Source organism: Phacochoerus africanus, chromosome 7, assembly GCF_016906955.1.
Source record: "Phacochoerus africanus isolate WHEZ1 chromosome 7, ROS_Pafr_v1, whole genome shotgun sequence".
NCBI lineage: Eukaryota > Metazoa > Chordata > Mammalia > Artiodactyla > Suidae > Phacochoerus > Phacochoerus africanus.
In genome coordinates, this window is record NC_062550.1 from 10,864,891 (window position 1) to 10,880,383 (window position 15,493).

Here is a 15,493-nt window from a genome sequence, read left to right on the forward strand (position 1 = left end):
GCTCCCTGAAGGCAGAGGGCCCTGCCCCTTCCTCTGTGATGCCCTAGCACATGGCAGAGCTGGGTGTGGCACTCAGGGGCCCTGGCTCTGGCACGCACTAGCTGCATAACCTCTCTGGTCATTTTCCTTGTTCATTTTTCTAAATGGAGATGATAATACTTGCTTCATGGAAGCACTGCCTTACTCACTTGTTCAAAATGTATTGAGCACCTACTATGTGACAAACACCTACTGTGTGCCCAGCTCCAGATGAAAGTCGTTGTTTTCATGATACATACCTTCTGGAGGTGTGTTCAATAAGACCATGAATGCCAAGTGCTCAGTACAATGGCTGGCACATGGAAGATGGGCCATAAATCATTGATGTTAATGTTATTTCCTTGGTGAGGCTTGGTCCCTTCTTGCTCTATAGACCCCCTGCACACCTTAATCCCCTCTGAATTAAAATTTATCACATCAAATTCTATTTTTTCCCCATATTTATCATCCCCTGCCACCGCACTTGACTTGTGTAAACGACGCTGCACTTAATCAATATATTGACGGAAATTGATCACCAGGGGGCGCTGCGACGCAGAAGCCCAGTTCCCACTCTGCAGCGCCACCTAGAGGAGGAATGTCATAAGCCGCAAGAGACGGACCAACCAGCAGGGTCAAACTTCGAGCTAGCCTGGCGCAGCGCTGCCCGCCGGAGCACCGCCTGGCGGAGCCCATAGCTCTCTCCAGACGGTCCCATCAATCAGAATCTGAGCAGGACTCATAAGAAGATGCCCCTGAGGCTTAAAAATCCTGAATCTCCTCTCCATTGATCATAAATATTGTAACAGTCAAGATGCTCAGAGTTTACTGCTGATCCAACCCTCCAGCATAAAATTGCAGGAGTATATGATTTAGCACTTGCAAAGCCCTTACAACAGTGCCTGGCACAAAGTCCAGTTCATGACATGTTGGCTCTGATTACTGCTACTTAATCCTCACACCAACTCCCATAAAACAGGTCCTATTTTTATCCCTGGTCTGGAGATGAGGAAACCAAGGCTCTATGGGATCAGGAGACTGAACCAAAGTGGGTGAGTGGCAAAGTAAGAGTTTGCCCTCAAATCTGGCTGACTCCAAACTCACACTGTTAATAACTGGGCTATACTGGCCCATTCATTCATTTCTTCATTTCACAAGAATTCATTTAACAGCCACTTTGCACACCTATAAAGGATACAGATGCTGGCACAGATGCTGCCTTCAGGGAGCTCACACACACAAATATGCATGCATGCATGCACACACGCATGCATGCACATGCATGCATGCACACCCATGCACCTACACAGACGTGTGTGCACATGCACACATGGGGACATACATATATACTCATGCATGCATGCCCACACATGCGTATAGAATGAAGCACAATTCGGGAAGAAAACAGGAGATACACATTAAGAATCCAGTTTCCCTGATTCTATGGCCAATGCTGTCTTCAGCCCCCATGGAACTGCAAAAACAAATGTACCCAGGGACCTGGCAGTTTCAGATGGAGCCCCACAGTTTCAGAGGGAGCTGGGGTGGAAAGAGAGGGGCAGGCAGGCTGTGACTTAGGGTCTGCCTTCCAGGCCATCACCTTCTAGCACAGAACTCCAAGGACCCCAAGAATTCTAAATTTGAACCTGACCTTCCAGCTTGTCATGAAGGTATACTTGTCAGGAGAATATACTTGTAGAAGGAGAATTGTCTTATTACCAGCTTATGGGCTCCATCTGCAACTTTATGTACTGAGACACACGGTACATGGCCTCCATTTGTCCTATGGCTCCAGTCCCTGCAGTCTTGGGGTCAGGAAGCAGGGCAGAGGGACTCATAGGTCACAGTAATCCTCTGGCTTTCATTCAAAGAAGAAAGAGAATCCACGAGAGTGTTTAAATAAAGAGCGATGTAATCTGATTAACATGCTTAAAAGATCCCTTTGTCTGCTGAGGGGCTGGCGGCTCGCAGGAGGTGGCAAAGGAAGAAAATAGACCACGTGCCCCCTTCTAACAGCATCCTAATTCAAATGTTAAGAATCGGCTTTATCGAGGTAGAGGTGTAATTTGCATACAACAAAACTGACCAACTTGAAATGTATAATTCAATGGGTTTTGACAATTATGTAACCACCACATCACAGCATAGGAGATTTCCATTATCCCCAAAAGACCCCCCCCCCCCAAAGATAGCGCCCCTTTGCAATTCATCTCCTCTCTTCTCCTCTGCCCCAGGTCCTGGCCACCACCGATCCGCTTTCTATCATTCTGTTTTGCCATTTCTGAAATTTCATATGAATGGTCTATAGTGTCTGGCTTTTTTCACATGGTGTAATTCATCAGTGTTGGTGTGTACCTCAGTAGTTTATTCTTTTTATCACCAAGTAGGAATCTGTTGTCTGAACATACCGCAATTTGGCATCCGTTCACAAGTCACGGTCATTACGGCTGTTTCTGGTTTGGGGCTATTAAAGCAAAGCTGCTCCAAACACTTAAGCACCAAGGTTTGGAATTCCCATTGTGGTGAAGCAGAAACAAATCTGACTAGTATCCACGAGGATGCAAGTTCGATCCCTGGCCTCCCTCAATGGGTTGGGGATCCAGTGTTGCCATGAGCTGTGGTGTAGGTTGGAGATGCAGCTTAGATTCCACCTTGCTGTGGCTGTGGTGTAGACCTGCCACTGCAGCCCCGATTTGACCCCTGGCCTAAGAACTTCCATATGCCTCGGGTGTAGCCCTAAAAAGCAAACAAAACAAAACAAAATGTAAAGATGTGTGTGGACATGCGTTTTCCTTTCTCTTGGGTAATTATCTAAGAATGAGAAGCTGGTTCCTATGGTAGGTACATATTTAACTTTATAAGAAAATCATTTTCCAAAGTGGCTGCACCATTTTTTTAAAAAAATATTTTAATGAAGTATAGATGATTTACAATAGTGTGTTATTATATAATATTATTATAATATATGGAATAATATATTCTCTCTATATATATATACTTTTTCTTAATCTTTTCCATTATGGTTTATTACAGGATTGAATATAGTTCCCGGTGCTGTGTAGGGAACAAGTAGGGTCTTGCAGTTTACCCATTCTATATACAATAGTTTGCATCTGCTCATCCCAAACTCTCAATCCATCCCTCCCCGCCCCCCTCTGCCTTGGCAACTACAAGTCTGTTCTCCATATCTGTGAGTCCATTTCTCTTTTATAGATAAGTTTATTTGGGTTGCACCATTTTGCATTCCCAGCAGCCAGTGCATCAGGCGGCAGAAGATCAAGGTTCCAGGTCCACACGGGCTCAGAGACAGGGGCTCTGGGTCTGTATAGACTGGAGGCCTAAATGCAGCCAGAGCCTCTGGGCTAGTTACCATCTCTTCTCAGCTCCAAATCTACCCTTCTATGCTCAGTTTTCTGGAACTGGGCTTGGGCCTCCAAACCACATTTCTGTTTTGCCAGCTAGTTCCCAGTTTCTGCCAATAGGGGGCGCTAGAGGGAGACTGGAAAGATGGCAAGGAGGAAGGCATTTACTCTTTCAGATTTGCTCACTGTATCCAGCAGTGCCTCCCTGGAAGCCATCCTTGGTCCCAGTAACAATCGATTCTAGTTTCTCATTTTTCCCACATTCCTAGGAAGAGCCTTGTCCCACTCCCTCCTCAGAGGTGTGAAGTTCTGAGTCCTAGCTCCCCGGGGGCCCTTCTCCAAGCTTCTAAAGCACCAGCACCAACTGGGCGACAGCATCACCTCCACCAGCTCCCTCCTCCGAGCTTCCAGGTTGTGACAACCCCACTCTCTCCCGCCAGTTCCCATGGCTTTAGGAAGTAGCTACTATCTCTGTCCCCCTCTGTGTCCCCTTTTGCCTTTTCAGTCTCCCCAAATCAGTTCAACAAATCCCCCTATGTTAAATTCTCACGCTAAAATAATTTGTCTGTTGTTTCCCTGACACCCAGACAGCCTAGCAGGCCCCATGTCTAGCTCCCAGCTAGAAGGTCCAGGAGGAAGCCGGACGGTCAGGCAGGAGGAGTCTCGTGCCAGGAGCAGAAGGACAGGCCCCCGGACAGCTCGCCTGACCACGCTGACCATCAGTTTCTTTATCTATAAAAGGCGCCCAGCTAGAGCTTGATCTAACTGAAGGCTCATTAAGAGCTGAGGAAGGAAGTGGGGGTAGGAGGCATTTTATATCAGTTACAGACATCTGCTCAGTTTGGGCATGTTACAAATTTTATTCCAATACCCTACAGGGGGCGTAAATTCCTCTCCCCGCTCACTCCGTGCTTCTGTTGTTCTTGACTGGAGAATGCTAAAATCCCCTGGAACCCACGCTGCTCTCCTTCTTCCTTCGGTAGCAAAGCTCAAAGGAAGCTGGGCTGGACTCAGAGCCACTCAGTAGAGGTACCATTTCCCAATGTACCTTGCGGCTACGTGTGACCACGTGACCAAGGGCTGGCCAGTGGGACGGGACGGAAGCTATCAATGGTGCAACTTCCGGGCTGTGTCCTCCAAGGAAGAAGGCGCGCCCTCCACGTGCCTCCTCCCCTTCCTGCTGGCTGGAGCGGCTGAGGATGGAGGGCGGCTGACCCGCAATGGAGGACCCTTCAGACTTTCATGGGAAAGAAGGAAATGTCCATCGTGTTCAAGCCACCGATATTTTGACCTTCGATACAGGAGCTGAGCCTCTGGCCTACTTTGCCCCCCGAGCCGGGTTGACAACCAGTTCTGCAAAGGGCCAGAAAGTAAATATTTTAAGCTTTGCAGGGCGCCATTCTCGGTTGGTCACAACTACTGGATTCTGCTGTGACAGCATGAAAATAGCCGTAAGCAATAAATAATTGAATGGGTGTGACTGGCTTCCCGTACAGCGTTGTTTATAAAAATAGACCGCGGATGGGGCCCCGGCCCTCGCTTTGCAGATCCCTGCCCTAGAGCTAAGAGCCAAGAGTTTCCTGGGTAACAAGTCACAGAGACTCTAGTAAGAGCTGAAAAGAGCTCTGCTGGGGAGGAGCTGCCCAAGTGCCTGACCTGACCCCACCCAAGGTCACCTCCTCCCTGGGGGTCTGCTGCTGTTTCTTAGTGTCCCTGCCTTTCATTAAACCTCTGCCCCAGGAAAGGAGGGGCTTCTCTAACTGTCGTTTGTACAGCCTGGCCATGTTGGACCTTGTCTTTTTCTTTCTTTTTTTTTTTTTTTTTTTTGGCAGCACCTGCAGCATATGGAAGTTCCCAGGCCAGGGATCAAATCTGAGCTGCCGCTGCGGCCTCCGTCACAGCTGCAGCAACACTGGTTCCTTAACCCACTGCACCAGGCCAAGGGTCAAACCCACATCTCAGAGACAATACTGGATCCCTAACTTGCTGCACCAAAGCAGGAACTCCTATGATTCCATTTTTCTCTCACATTTTTTTTCGGCAGCGTTGAATTACATGATTATATGTTTCAGGTGTACAATATAGTGATGCATGATTTTTTGTCTTTTTGTCTTTTCTAGGGCCGCACCCGCGGCATATGGCGGTTCTCAGGCTAGGAGTCTTAATCGGAGCTGTAGCTGCCGGACTACACCACAGCCACAGCAATGCCAGATCCAAGCTGCATTTGCAACCTACACCACAACTCAAGGCAACGCTGGATCCTTAACCCACTGAGTGAGGCCAGGGATCGAACCCACAACCTCATGGGTCCTAGTTGGATTTGTTAACCACTGAGCCACAATGGGAACTCCTGTGACACATGATTTTTAAAGGTTATCCTCCATTTATAGTTATTATACAATATTGCCCACTTTCCCTGTGCTGGATAATTACAAAAAAATTTTTTTTATATCTTTATTACTCAAATGAATTTATCACATCTGTATGTATAATATATTTTTGTAGCTTATTGATTCTATACATAGTAGTTGGTACTTCTTAATCCCCTATTCTTCTCTTTCCCCTCCCCCCTCCCTCTAACTTGACTCTCTTAAATGCACCAAAAGGGGAAAAACACAACCAGCAGAAAAGTTTGTAGCTCCAGACTCTCTAGGCTCTGCATGGGGCTCTGTTCAAAAATCAGTGCCTATGTTATTTCCACCTTCCCAATTCTTCCCTCCCTCCAATGGTTTCACGGATGGGAACCATAAGATGGGTTTTGGAAGCTGTGAGTTTGTTTCTGTTTCTGAAATAAGTTCTTTTGTATCATTTTTAATTACATTCCACATAGCATAGATGTGATATCATGTATTTGTCCTCTCTCACAGTGCTAATAAAATAGATGATTAACGAGAACCTACGGTACAGCACAGGAAAATCTACTCAATAGTTTGTAATAAGCTCTACAGGAGAAAGAATGGGTATATTTATATGTAGGACTGATTCACTTTGCTGTACAATTGAAACTAATACAACATTGTGGCTCAGCCGTCATGAACCCGACTAATACCCATGAGGATGCAGGTTCGATGCCTGGCCTCGCTCATTGGATTAAGGCTTGGGCCTCACCATGGGCTGCCGTGTAGGTCACGGGCATGGCTTGGATCCGGTGTTGCTGTGGCTGTGGTGTAGGCTGGCAGCTGCAGCTCCGACTCGACCCCTAGCCTGGGAACTTCCATGTGTTGCAGGTGCAGCCCTAAAAATAAAAATAAAAAGAAATTTAAAAAGAAATGAATACAGCATCATAAATTAACTATACAGAAATAAAATTAAATAAAAAAAGAAACCAGTATGTCTCCAAATAGGAACTAAAAAGGAATGCTGGCCTGGTCCCCCTTCCTCCTTCACTCTCTGCAGATGCTCTGAAGCCCCTCCTTCAAGCTCTCCTTCCGGCCCCAGGGCACACTTTCCTCCTGGTTTCCTGCAGGTTCTGGGAACTGCAGATCAACTTGGCCTCTCTTGATGGCATCTCTCCCCACTTTCCTCCCACCTCCATGATGCTATGGCTTCTCCTCATCCTTTTAATTCTCTGCATCACCAGAACTGGTCAAAGACTTCCTTGAAGGCTGGAGTGGTCCCTCTCTAGCTCCCAGGAGTTGACAGTTTCTGTCAGAGCATCTTCTAGACTTTCTACCTCTTCCTGCTGAGGCTTATGCGCCACAAGCACACTTAGGTCAAGGACTGTGTCATGTTCATCTATGAATCTCCAGGGTCCAAAGCAGGACCAGAAAGAGTTTGCGGGAGGGAGGAAGTGAAGAAGGGGGCACAGCGGGTGGGTGACTTGCAGATGCTTGGATTGGGCTTCCAGGAACTCCCCTCTCTTGAGGCCAGGCCAGAACCCTGGTGCCCCCACCTCAAGGCTCTGCCTTCTGTGTGAAAGGAGGTGCTCCCTCTCTTCTAGCCCACGATGTGCAAGAATTTCCCAGAGGTCCCCGCTGCCCCGGAAATGCACACCCAGAAACCAGATGGCTTTGAAAGGTGAGGTCCTGGATATTCTGTAGCTGACCTTCCACCATCTTACCCTTTGGCGATCTGCTCCCCAGAGGCCCCACGACCTCCTGCAGGGTTGCTACTGCTGCCCCCAGAGCACCCGGCCAGGCCCCTTGGCCTCTTTTTTTTTTTTTTTTTTTTGCATTTTAGGGCCTCACTCTCAGCTTATGGAAGTTCCCAGGCTAGGGGTCGAATTGGAGCTGCAGCCGCCGGCCTACATCACAACCACAGCAACCAGGGATCTGAGCTGCGTCTGGGACCTACACCATAGCTCACGGCAATGCTGCATCCTTAACCCACTGAGCCGGGACCAGGGATCAAACCTGCATCCTCATGGATACTAGTTGGGTTTGTTACTGCTGAGCCACCATGGGACCTCTGCCTTGGCCTCTTCTGACGCCCACGATTCTGCCTCAGTTCCCCCACACCACTTGCTTGGCCATCTCCTCCTATGAGCTTGGGACTGAATCCTCGACTTAGCCCCCTTTACACCCTCCATGCCCCCTCTGGCTGTGGTTTCACCCACTCTCCAGCCTCCATTACTGTCTGTACACCCAAAGGTCCCTCAGTCTCTCCCCGGAGCACCAGGCCTGTGTAGCTCAACTGCCTCCTGGACACCCCACTCAGGGGCCCCCCAGCACCTCCAAGCTGGCCTCTCTCTCTCTCTTCACAGCACATCTTCCCCACGTCTCCAAATTCACCAAAGCCTGAAAGCAGGAGTCGCCTTCCTTCCCGTCCTCCTTTAGCTGCTGTATCCTACGCCTCCAGAATGTATTTCGCTGCTGAAGTTCCTCCAATTGCCCCCTTGCCATCCTTGCCGCCTGGTCTTAATTCTGGCTTCCCTCCTCTCCTGCCAGAGCTCTTTCATCAGCTGAGCAGCTAGTCTTCCTCCCAACTCAGCCCTGCAAAGTTCATCATCCACATCGGCTCCAGGGAGCCCTTCCCTAAATAGATGTACCTCTCAGCCGTCCAGTCCTTCCGGCTCTTGGGAGATGGAGCCCAGATCGCTCTTGTCCAGGCCAGGATCCAGCCGGACCCTGGCCACACTCCCCTCCTCCCCCAGCTCCAGCCCATGTTGCAGGTTGGTTCCCAATCACACGTCCACAGCTTCTCTGCTTGGCCAACTCTTCCCTCGCCCGAAAGATTTTACATGCTGTCTGCAGGAAAGGTGTCCCAAGGCTTAGACATGTGTTATCTCCTGGCACCCAGTAGGTGCTTGAGATGCAGAGGTTGGGAAGGTTGTGTGTGTGTGGGGGGGGGGGGGGTCCAGAGCCCTGGAGGTGCTGCCCATGAGCATGGTTGCTGCTTTCATGCTTTACCCTCGTGATGACATTTGATGCTCTGACCATTGAGAGCGTGAGAGGATGTGTCATCTCTTCCCCATTTCCCTTAACAGCAGGATTTAGACCTCCTCCAGCCCCCAGCGCTGACTCTTTCCAAGAGTCCTCTTCTTCTAGGAAGAGGAGGAAGAGGGGTCTTATCGCCTCTCTTCCTCTGTAGCCCCACCCCTTCACCACTACCCCGGCCCCTTTTGGACCCTGCAGTGTCCCAAGTGGGGCCTGGTTCTGCCCCTCATTTCCCCCAAAACCACATGTACAAACTCACATGAAAGGGTGGAAGGCATGGGCACGACCAGAAGGCTGAGGGGCTCCTCGCTGGTTCTCTGCCTTGGGCAAGACACTCTGCCCACTGCACGAATCTTCTCACATTCGGGACCCTTGCCATCCAACTCTCCCCCCTGCCCACTGGCTCTGACCGCACCTGCTGCTTCTTTCCATTGATATATGTCAATGTTCTGAACAAAAGATGTAGGCGCTTAGTTTACAGTAAGGAAGATTTTGAAGAGCCCTTTTCTCATTCCCAAAGGAACGATTTCAACCGTTTCCATGACTTCTTCTGGATACTTCCAGATTTCTAAATAAAATGCATTGCTCTTTTTGATTGATTGATTTTGTTTGTTTGTTTGTTTGCATTTTAGGACTGCACCTGTGGCATATGGGAGTTCCCAGGCTAGGGGTCCAATCAGAGCTGCAGCTGCTGGCCTACCCCACAGACACAGCAATGCCAGATCCTTAACCCAGTGAGTGAGGCCAGGATCGAACCCACATCCTCATGGATACTAGTCGGGTTCGTTTCCACTGAGCCACAATGGAAACTTCCTGATTTTTAAGTATTATGTATTGGTTCCCTCTTATGGTATATGAGAAATCATCATTCTTTCATGAGTGTACACACACACACACACACACACACACACACACACACACACACACAAATACTCCTCCCTCTCCCTACCTTCGCTAAATATTTATAAAACTACTTTTCGTTAAAATAATAATCCTTGTGTACAAGCCCATGACTACATATTTTATTTATTTAGGAGCCATCATACGCATTATGATTAATTTTTTCCTTGTGGGCAACTTTTGTTTTTCCATGAGTTAATAATTGCTTTGACTTTGACGTGCCGGAGGGTTGCAAATACATACGGTTAATTCCTTCCAGAGTCTCCATCGTGTTACCTACTATATTATGTCTACTCTACGGAGTCTGCTTTCTCAAAGCTCTTTGACTGGCTGTTCCCTCAGCCTTCCCATTCCTTCCTGAGCCTTCCCTCCACTGCTTTCCTTTGCCTGAGTTGGATCCACCAGTCCTGGATGTCCCATCATTCTCCTTTTTGTTCTACTCCTTCCTCTTGCTGGAGCATATTTTCTGATATCCGCCTAAGAATGGATGCATTGGAAGTCAATGTTCTGAGTCCTTGCATGCCTGAAAAGTCTTTAGGTCGTCCTCGCACATGATTGTGCTTATCTGGGTATAGATCTATTTGTTGAAAATCATTTTTGACAAACATCAAACGCAGTTTTCATTGTTTTCTGACATCCTGTCTAGATCTTGGCAAAAATAAAAATATTGACTCCATTTCTGTTTTTGTCTCAATGTATTAAACTTTTTTTTTTTTTAATTTTGGAAGCTTTTGGTACTTTATCTTTGGTCTTCTGGGGTCACATGATAATGTTCGTGGTGTGGATTATTGTGCATTCATTTTGCTAGTGCCTGATTATTTAATCTGGAGACTCACAATCTTCAGTGTGTGAAATTTTTTTTAATCTGGAGATTCACAGTCTTCAGTTTGTGGAAATTTTCTTTAGTTGTTTCTTTGATAATTTTCTCTGCTCTCTCTTTAATTCTTTTAAGTCAAATATTAGACCTCCTGGATTTTTTTTTTTTCTTTTTTCCTCTTCAGGGATGCACCTGAGGCATATGGAAGTTCCTAGGCTAAGGGTCAAATAGGAGCTGTATCTGCAACCTACACCACAACTTGTGGCAATGCCAGATCCTTAACCCACTGAGCAAGGTCCAGGATTGAATCCTCATCCGCATGGATGCTAGTTGGGTCCTTAACCTGCTGAGCCACAACAGGACTCCTGGATTTTTTTTTTTTTTCTGTCTGTTTTTCTCCTTTATATCCTCCATCTCCATTTTTTCCCATTATATCCTTGAAGATATTTCTGTGACTTATTTTCCAAAGCTGCTACTAAAATTCTTATTGTGGTTACCTTATGTTAAATTTCAAGATCCTCTGATTGTTCAGTTGTCATAGTTTCCTATTCTTGTTTTATGGATGGGATCTGTCAGCTTTTGCTGTATAATGAACAACCTCCCAAATCTCAGTGACATGCAATAATAAGGAATTTATTTTTGCTCATGCATCTGTGGTTTGAATGAATTCATTCTGATCCAAATGACTCATTTTTTTTTTTCAGCCACATCTGTGGCACATGGAAATTCCCAAGCCAGGGATCAAATCCAAGCTGCAGCTGCAACCCTCACTGGGGCAACACTGGATCCTTAACACACTGTGCTGGGGGTGGGGACAGGGATCAAACTGGATCCTTAACACACTGTGCTGGGGGTGGGGACAGGGATCAAACCAGCACTGCCCCAGCAACCCTCACTGGGGCAACACTGGATCCTTAACACACTGTGCTGGGGGTGGGGACAGGGATCAACACTGGATCCTTAACACACTGTGCTGGGGGTGGGGACAGGGATCAAACCAGCACTGCCACAGAGACAATGCCAGATCATTAACCCACTGAGCCACAGCAGGAACTCCCAAATGATTCATGTCCAATCTACTAGAACAGCGTTTCCTCCGGTTTCTTTTCTTTTTTTTCCCCTATCGTTTTAGCTTGATGACTGTTTTACACTGGGGAATTTCCACACCTGTCTAATGCTCTTTGGTCGTTCACTAACATCTAAGACAAATGCACTAATAAGGCTCATCAGAGGCTCTGCAAGTGTGGGTGAGGGCTTGCAGATTGACGGGTGTCCATTGGGTGTTGGGGCGGGGAGGCAGCCAAGCCTCTGGGAACGTGCACAAAGACAGCAGGCATACGGAGTTCCCGTCGTGGCTCAGTGGTTAACGAATCCAACGAGGAACCATGAGGTTGCGGGTTCAATCCCTGGCCTTGCTCAGTGGGTTAAGGATCCAGCATTGCCGTGAGCTGTGGTGTAGGTTGCAGACGTGGCTTGGATCGCGCATTGCTGTGGCTCTGGCATAGGCCAGTGGCTACAGCTCCAATTCGACCCCTAGCCTGGGAACGGCCCAAGAAATGGCAAAAAGACAAAAAAAAAAAAAAAACCACGCACAGGTCTTTTCCTCTAGTCCATTTTCCAGTCACTTGCTTAGCAGTCGCCCCTCCGCACTTGGACCGTAAGGTGGGCAAGGGTGGATTGGGGCGTGGGTGGATCAGGAGGATGTTCTCACTGTTCGCAATGCAAATTTCCAATCAGTACCATTTGCAGCCCTGGGTCGTGAACCCGTCCTGGGTCATGCATGGCTTTGGCGTCCTGAGAGTCTCCCCTCCGTGGTCTCCAGAGAATAAGTATCTTGCAGAAGGCTCAAGGGTCAGCCCCTGCCTGCGGGCTCTCAGCTCACCCCCATCATCCTCTCCACCTGTGCCCCTTATGTCCCAGACTTTGCTGGGGTTCTGGAGGCTCCCTCGTTTTCTTCTCCTTGGAGGGCCTTCTGTGTGCTCCGGTTTCTGCTGCCTTTCTAAACGTGTTACTGTCATTCCAAACAAATCCCTCTTCTGAAGGTGCATTGCAATCTCTCATCTCTTGATGCTCCCTTTCTATCCCCTTTGTCCTGTGGGATTTTATTGTTTGTATATATATTTTCTCTATACTGTCAGCTCATGCTCAGGAGAGAAGAGGATCCAACACTGCTACCTTTTTTTCTACAAAAGGGTTTATTGCTTTTTGTGTGGTAAACGTCTTTCATCCAGACTTGCCCAGGGGGACCTCTCCTTTCCAACACAACACAAAAATTAATCAAGGTACTTTCCTGAACTGAGAAGTCATCGGCTACCAAGTCCCCGAGGAATGACGCATAACAGGCGTTTTTAAAAATTGGCAATGCAGGGAGTTGCCATTGGGGCTCAGTGGGTTAAGAACAGGAGGATGCGGGTTCGATCCCTGGCCTCGCTCAGTGGGTTAAGGATCTGGCGTTGTGGCAAGCTGCGGCATAGGTTGCAGGTGTGGTTTGGATCCTGCATTCCTGTGGCTGTGGTAGAGTCTAGCAGCTGCAGCTCTGATTCGACCCCTTGCCTGGGAACGTCCATATGCCACCGGGGCAACCCTGAAAAAAAATGGCAATGCCTATTTTTTCTTTCCTTTCCTTGCATCATTTCTTTCCTTTCATAGATGAGGGACGTGCAACCTGGAGAGGGGAATGAATTGCCCCAGGTCACAGAGGTGAGCTGGAAGGCCACTTTCCTCCTTCCCACTTCAGAGCACCTGCTGCTTCCCCTTTATCACGCGCCCTGGGGCCCAGAGCTCCCCCTAGTGGAGAGCACAGGCGCAGGGACCACGCGCTGACCAGGAGCTTATGCAGCGCCACCAGCTAAAGCAACCCCTTTTATACAAACGGACTCTGAGACTCAGAACTACCAGAGTGACACCATCCACATCCTCAGAAGGCAGTTCCCCTTCAGGAAAGCTCACCTCAACCGGATGCTTCTCTTGTAGACATTTTTGTGTGTGCGTGTCTTTTTTTTGCCTTTTCTAGGGCCGCTCCCGCGGCACATGGAGGTTCCCAAGCTACGGGTCTAATCGGAGCTGTAGCCACCGGTCTACACCAGAGCCACAGCAACGCGGGATCCAAGCCACGTCTGCGACCTACACCACAGCTCACAGCAACGCCGGATCCCTAACCCACTGAGCTAAGGCCAGGGACCGAACCCTCAACCTCATGGTTCCTAGTCGGATTCGTTAACCACTGCGCCACGACGGGAACTCCTCCTGTAGACATTGCTGATTCTGTCATGAATTCAAAGATGGTTTCCTCCTGGACCCATGGGCATCCAACAAGCTAACCCGTCGGGCACCACGGAGACCATGAAGCAGCAGACCCACGGGAGAGGGTTTTCTCTTTGGAGACTGACATCGGCGCTGGCCCAAGGGACCCAGGGGCCTGGCGAGGCCAAGTGCCTGGTACAAGGTCACTGGCCCCCATCACCCTAGAGCCTCCTCCTGAGGGGCCACACACTCCCCTTTTAATGTGCTGACTGAACTGTGTCTCCCAGGCTAATCCGATTTGCAGACCTATCTCGATGGAGGTCTCAGGTGGCAAATCATTATTTTGTGTGCCACCCCTGCTGTTTGTTTAGTGTGTGCAGAGGAATGGGGAGGAGAGGAGGCTGGGAGCTCCCCATCCGCCATCCTGAGTGTGTGGCCCCAGGGCTGAAGGACTTTTAGGCTAAAGAACCAGGCCAGATGGGTGTCCACAGTGGCATGCGGTGAGGGAGAATTTCCAAGCCCTGCGGACAAACTCTGGGAAAAAAAAAAAAATGGGTCACCCTATTGCTGTACAGTCTTCAAAATAAAAGTCTCCAGATAGTGATGGGCTGGAGGTGGCCGGAGAGTTAACAGGGCAAGGAAGCTGGGGAGAGGGAACAGAGCGGGGGCCAGGGAGGGGTTGGGAGCTTTCTGGGGGAAGCAGGCGCAGCGGTGCTATTGCCAAAACATTGATACGCTCCCACACCAGTCCTTTAAAAAGCACTGTCTCTCGGTGCGCGTGCATCATCGCCCTCCTCCCCCAGCTCCCCCGGAACTCCAGAGGTGCCTCACAATCCAGCAACTAGAGGGTTGATGCCTAGTCCATCAGGCAGCCTCCAGGACCCTGCTTTGGACCATGCAATCATGGTTTTAGATTTTGACTATAACCCCCGACAAAACAATGGCATCAACTGACATGGATGCCACGCTGGCTGACAGCACTCACCCTCCACGTTATCCCGTGGGCCCATCCACGGACCAAGGTTGAGCCTCTGATATGTGCCAGGCCCTGTGCGGAGCCCTGGGGGATCAGGCAGGAAGCAGGTGAGGCTCAGAGACCCGGGAGTTGGTCCATTTGCTTAAAAATGGAGCAGAAGCAGGAGCAGGTGGAGAGAGGAGGGGAGAGGCAGCAAGGTCAGCAGGGGACAGACCAAGGAAGGACTTAAAAGTCAAATGAAGGAGGCTGAACAGACAGGGAAGGATCTGAGCAGGGGAGGCACCAGATAGGATTTGTGTTTTACCTAAAACATCGAGGAAGCCCAGAGGAAGATGGCTGAGAGCAGGGCAAGGCGGGAAGCTGGGAGCTCAGGCAGCAGACTGAGCGTGTATCCAGGGGAGGGTCTGAGGAGAGGCACAGATGGAAGCCAGGATCACAAAATCCCTGCCTGATTCTACATGGCCAAACTGTTGGAGGAAGGTTCGTTATCATTCCCATTTGAAAGGTTGGGAATGTTAAGGCTGCAGAAAAATAAAAGGAGCCCACCTTTATTGGGTATCTACTGCATGTTCAGCACCGTTTCAGGGTCTTTATGTGTACAGTACCCAATGGGGTATCTATTCCTATGTTCCCATTTTAAGGATGGGGAAACTGAGGCAAGGAATGGCTAACAGTTCAAGGTCACACCGCTAGGAGGCAGTACGAACCTCTGCAATGTGAGAAGAGGAGAAAATTCAGAAAGAGACTCATGCTGGCTCTGAGGAAATGTAGATTCATTCTGTGTGTCTTTAAAAAGAAACTC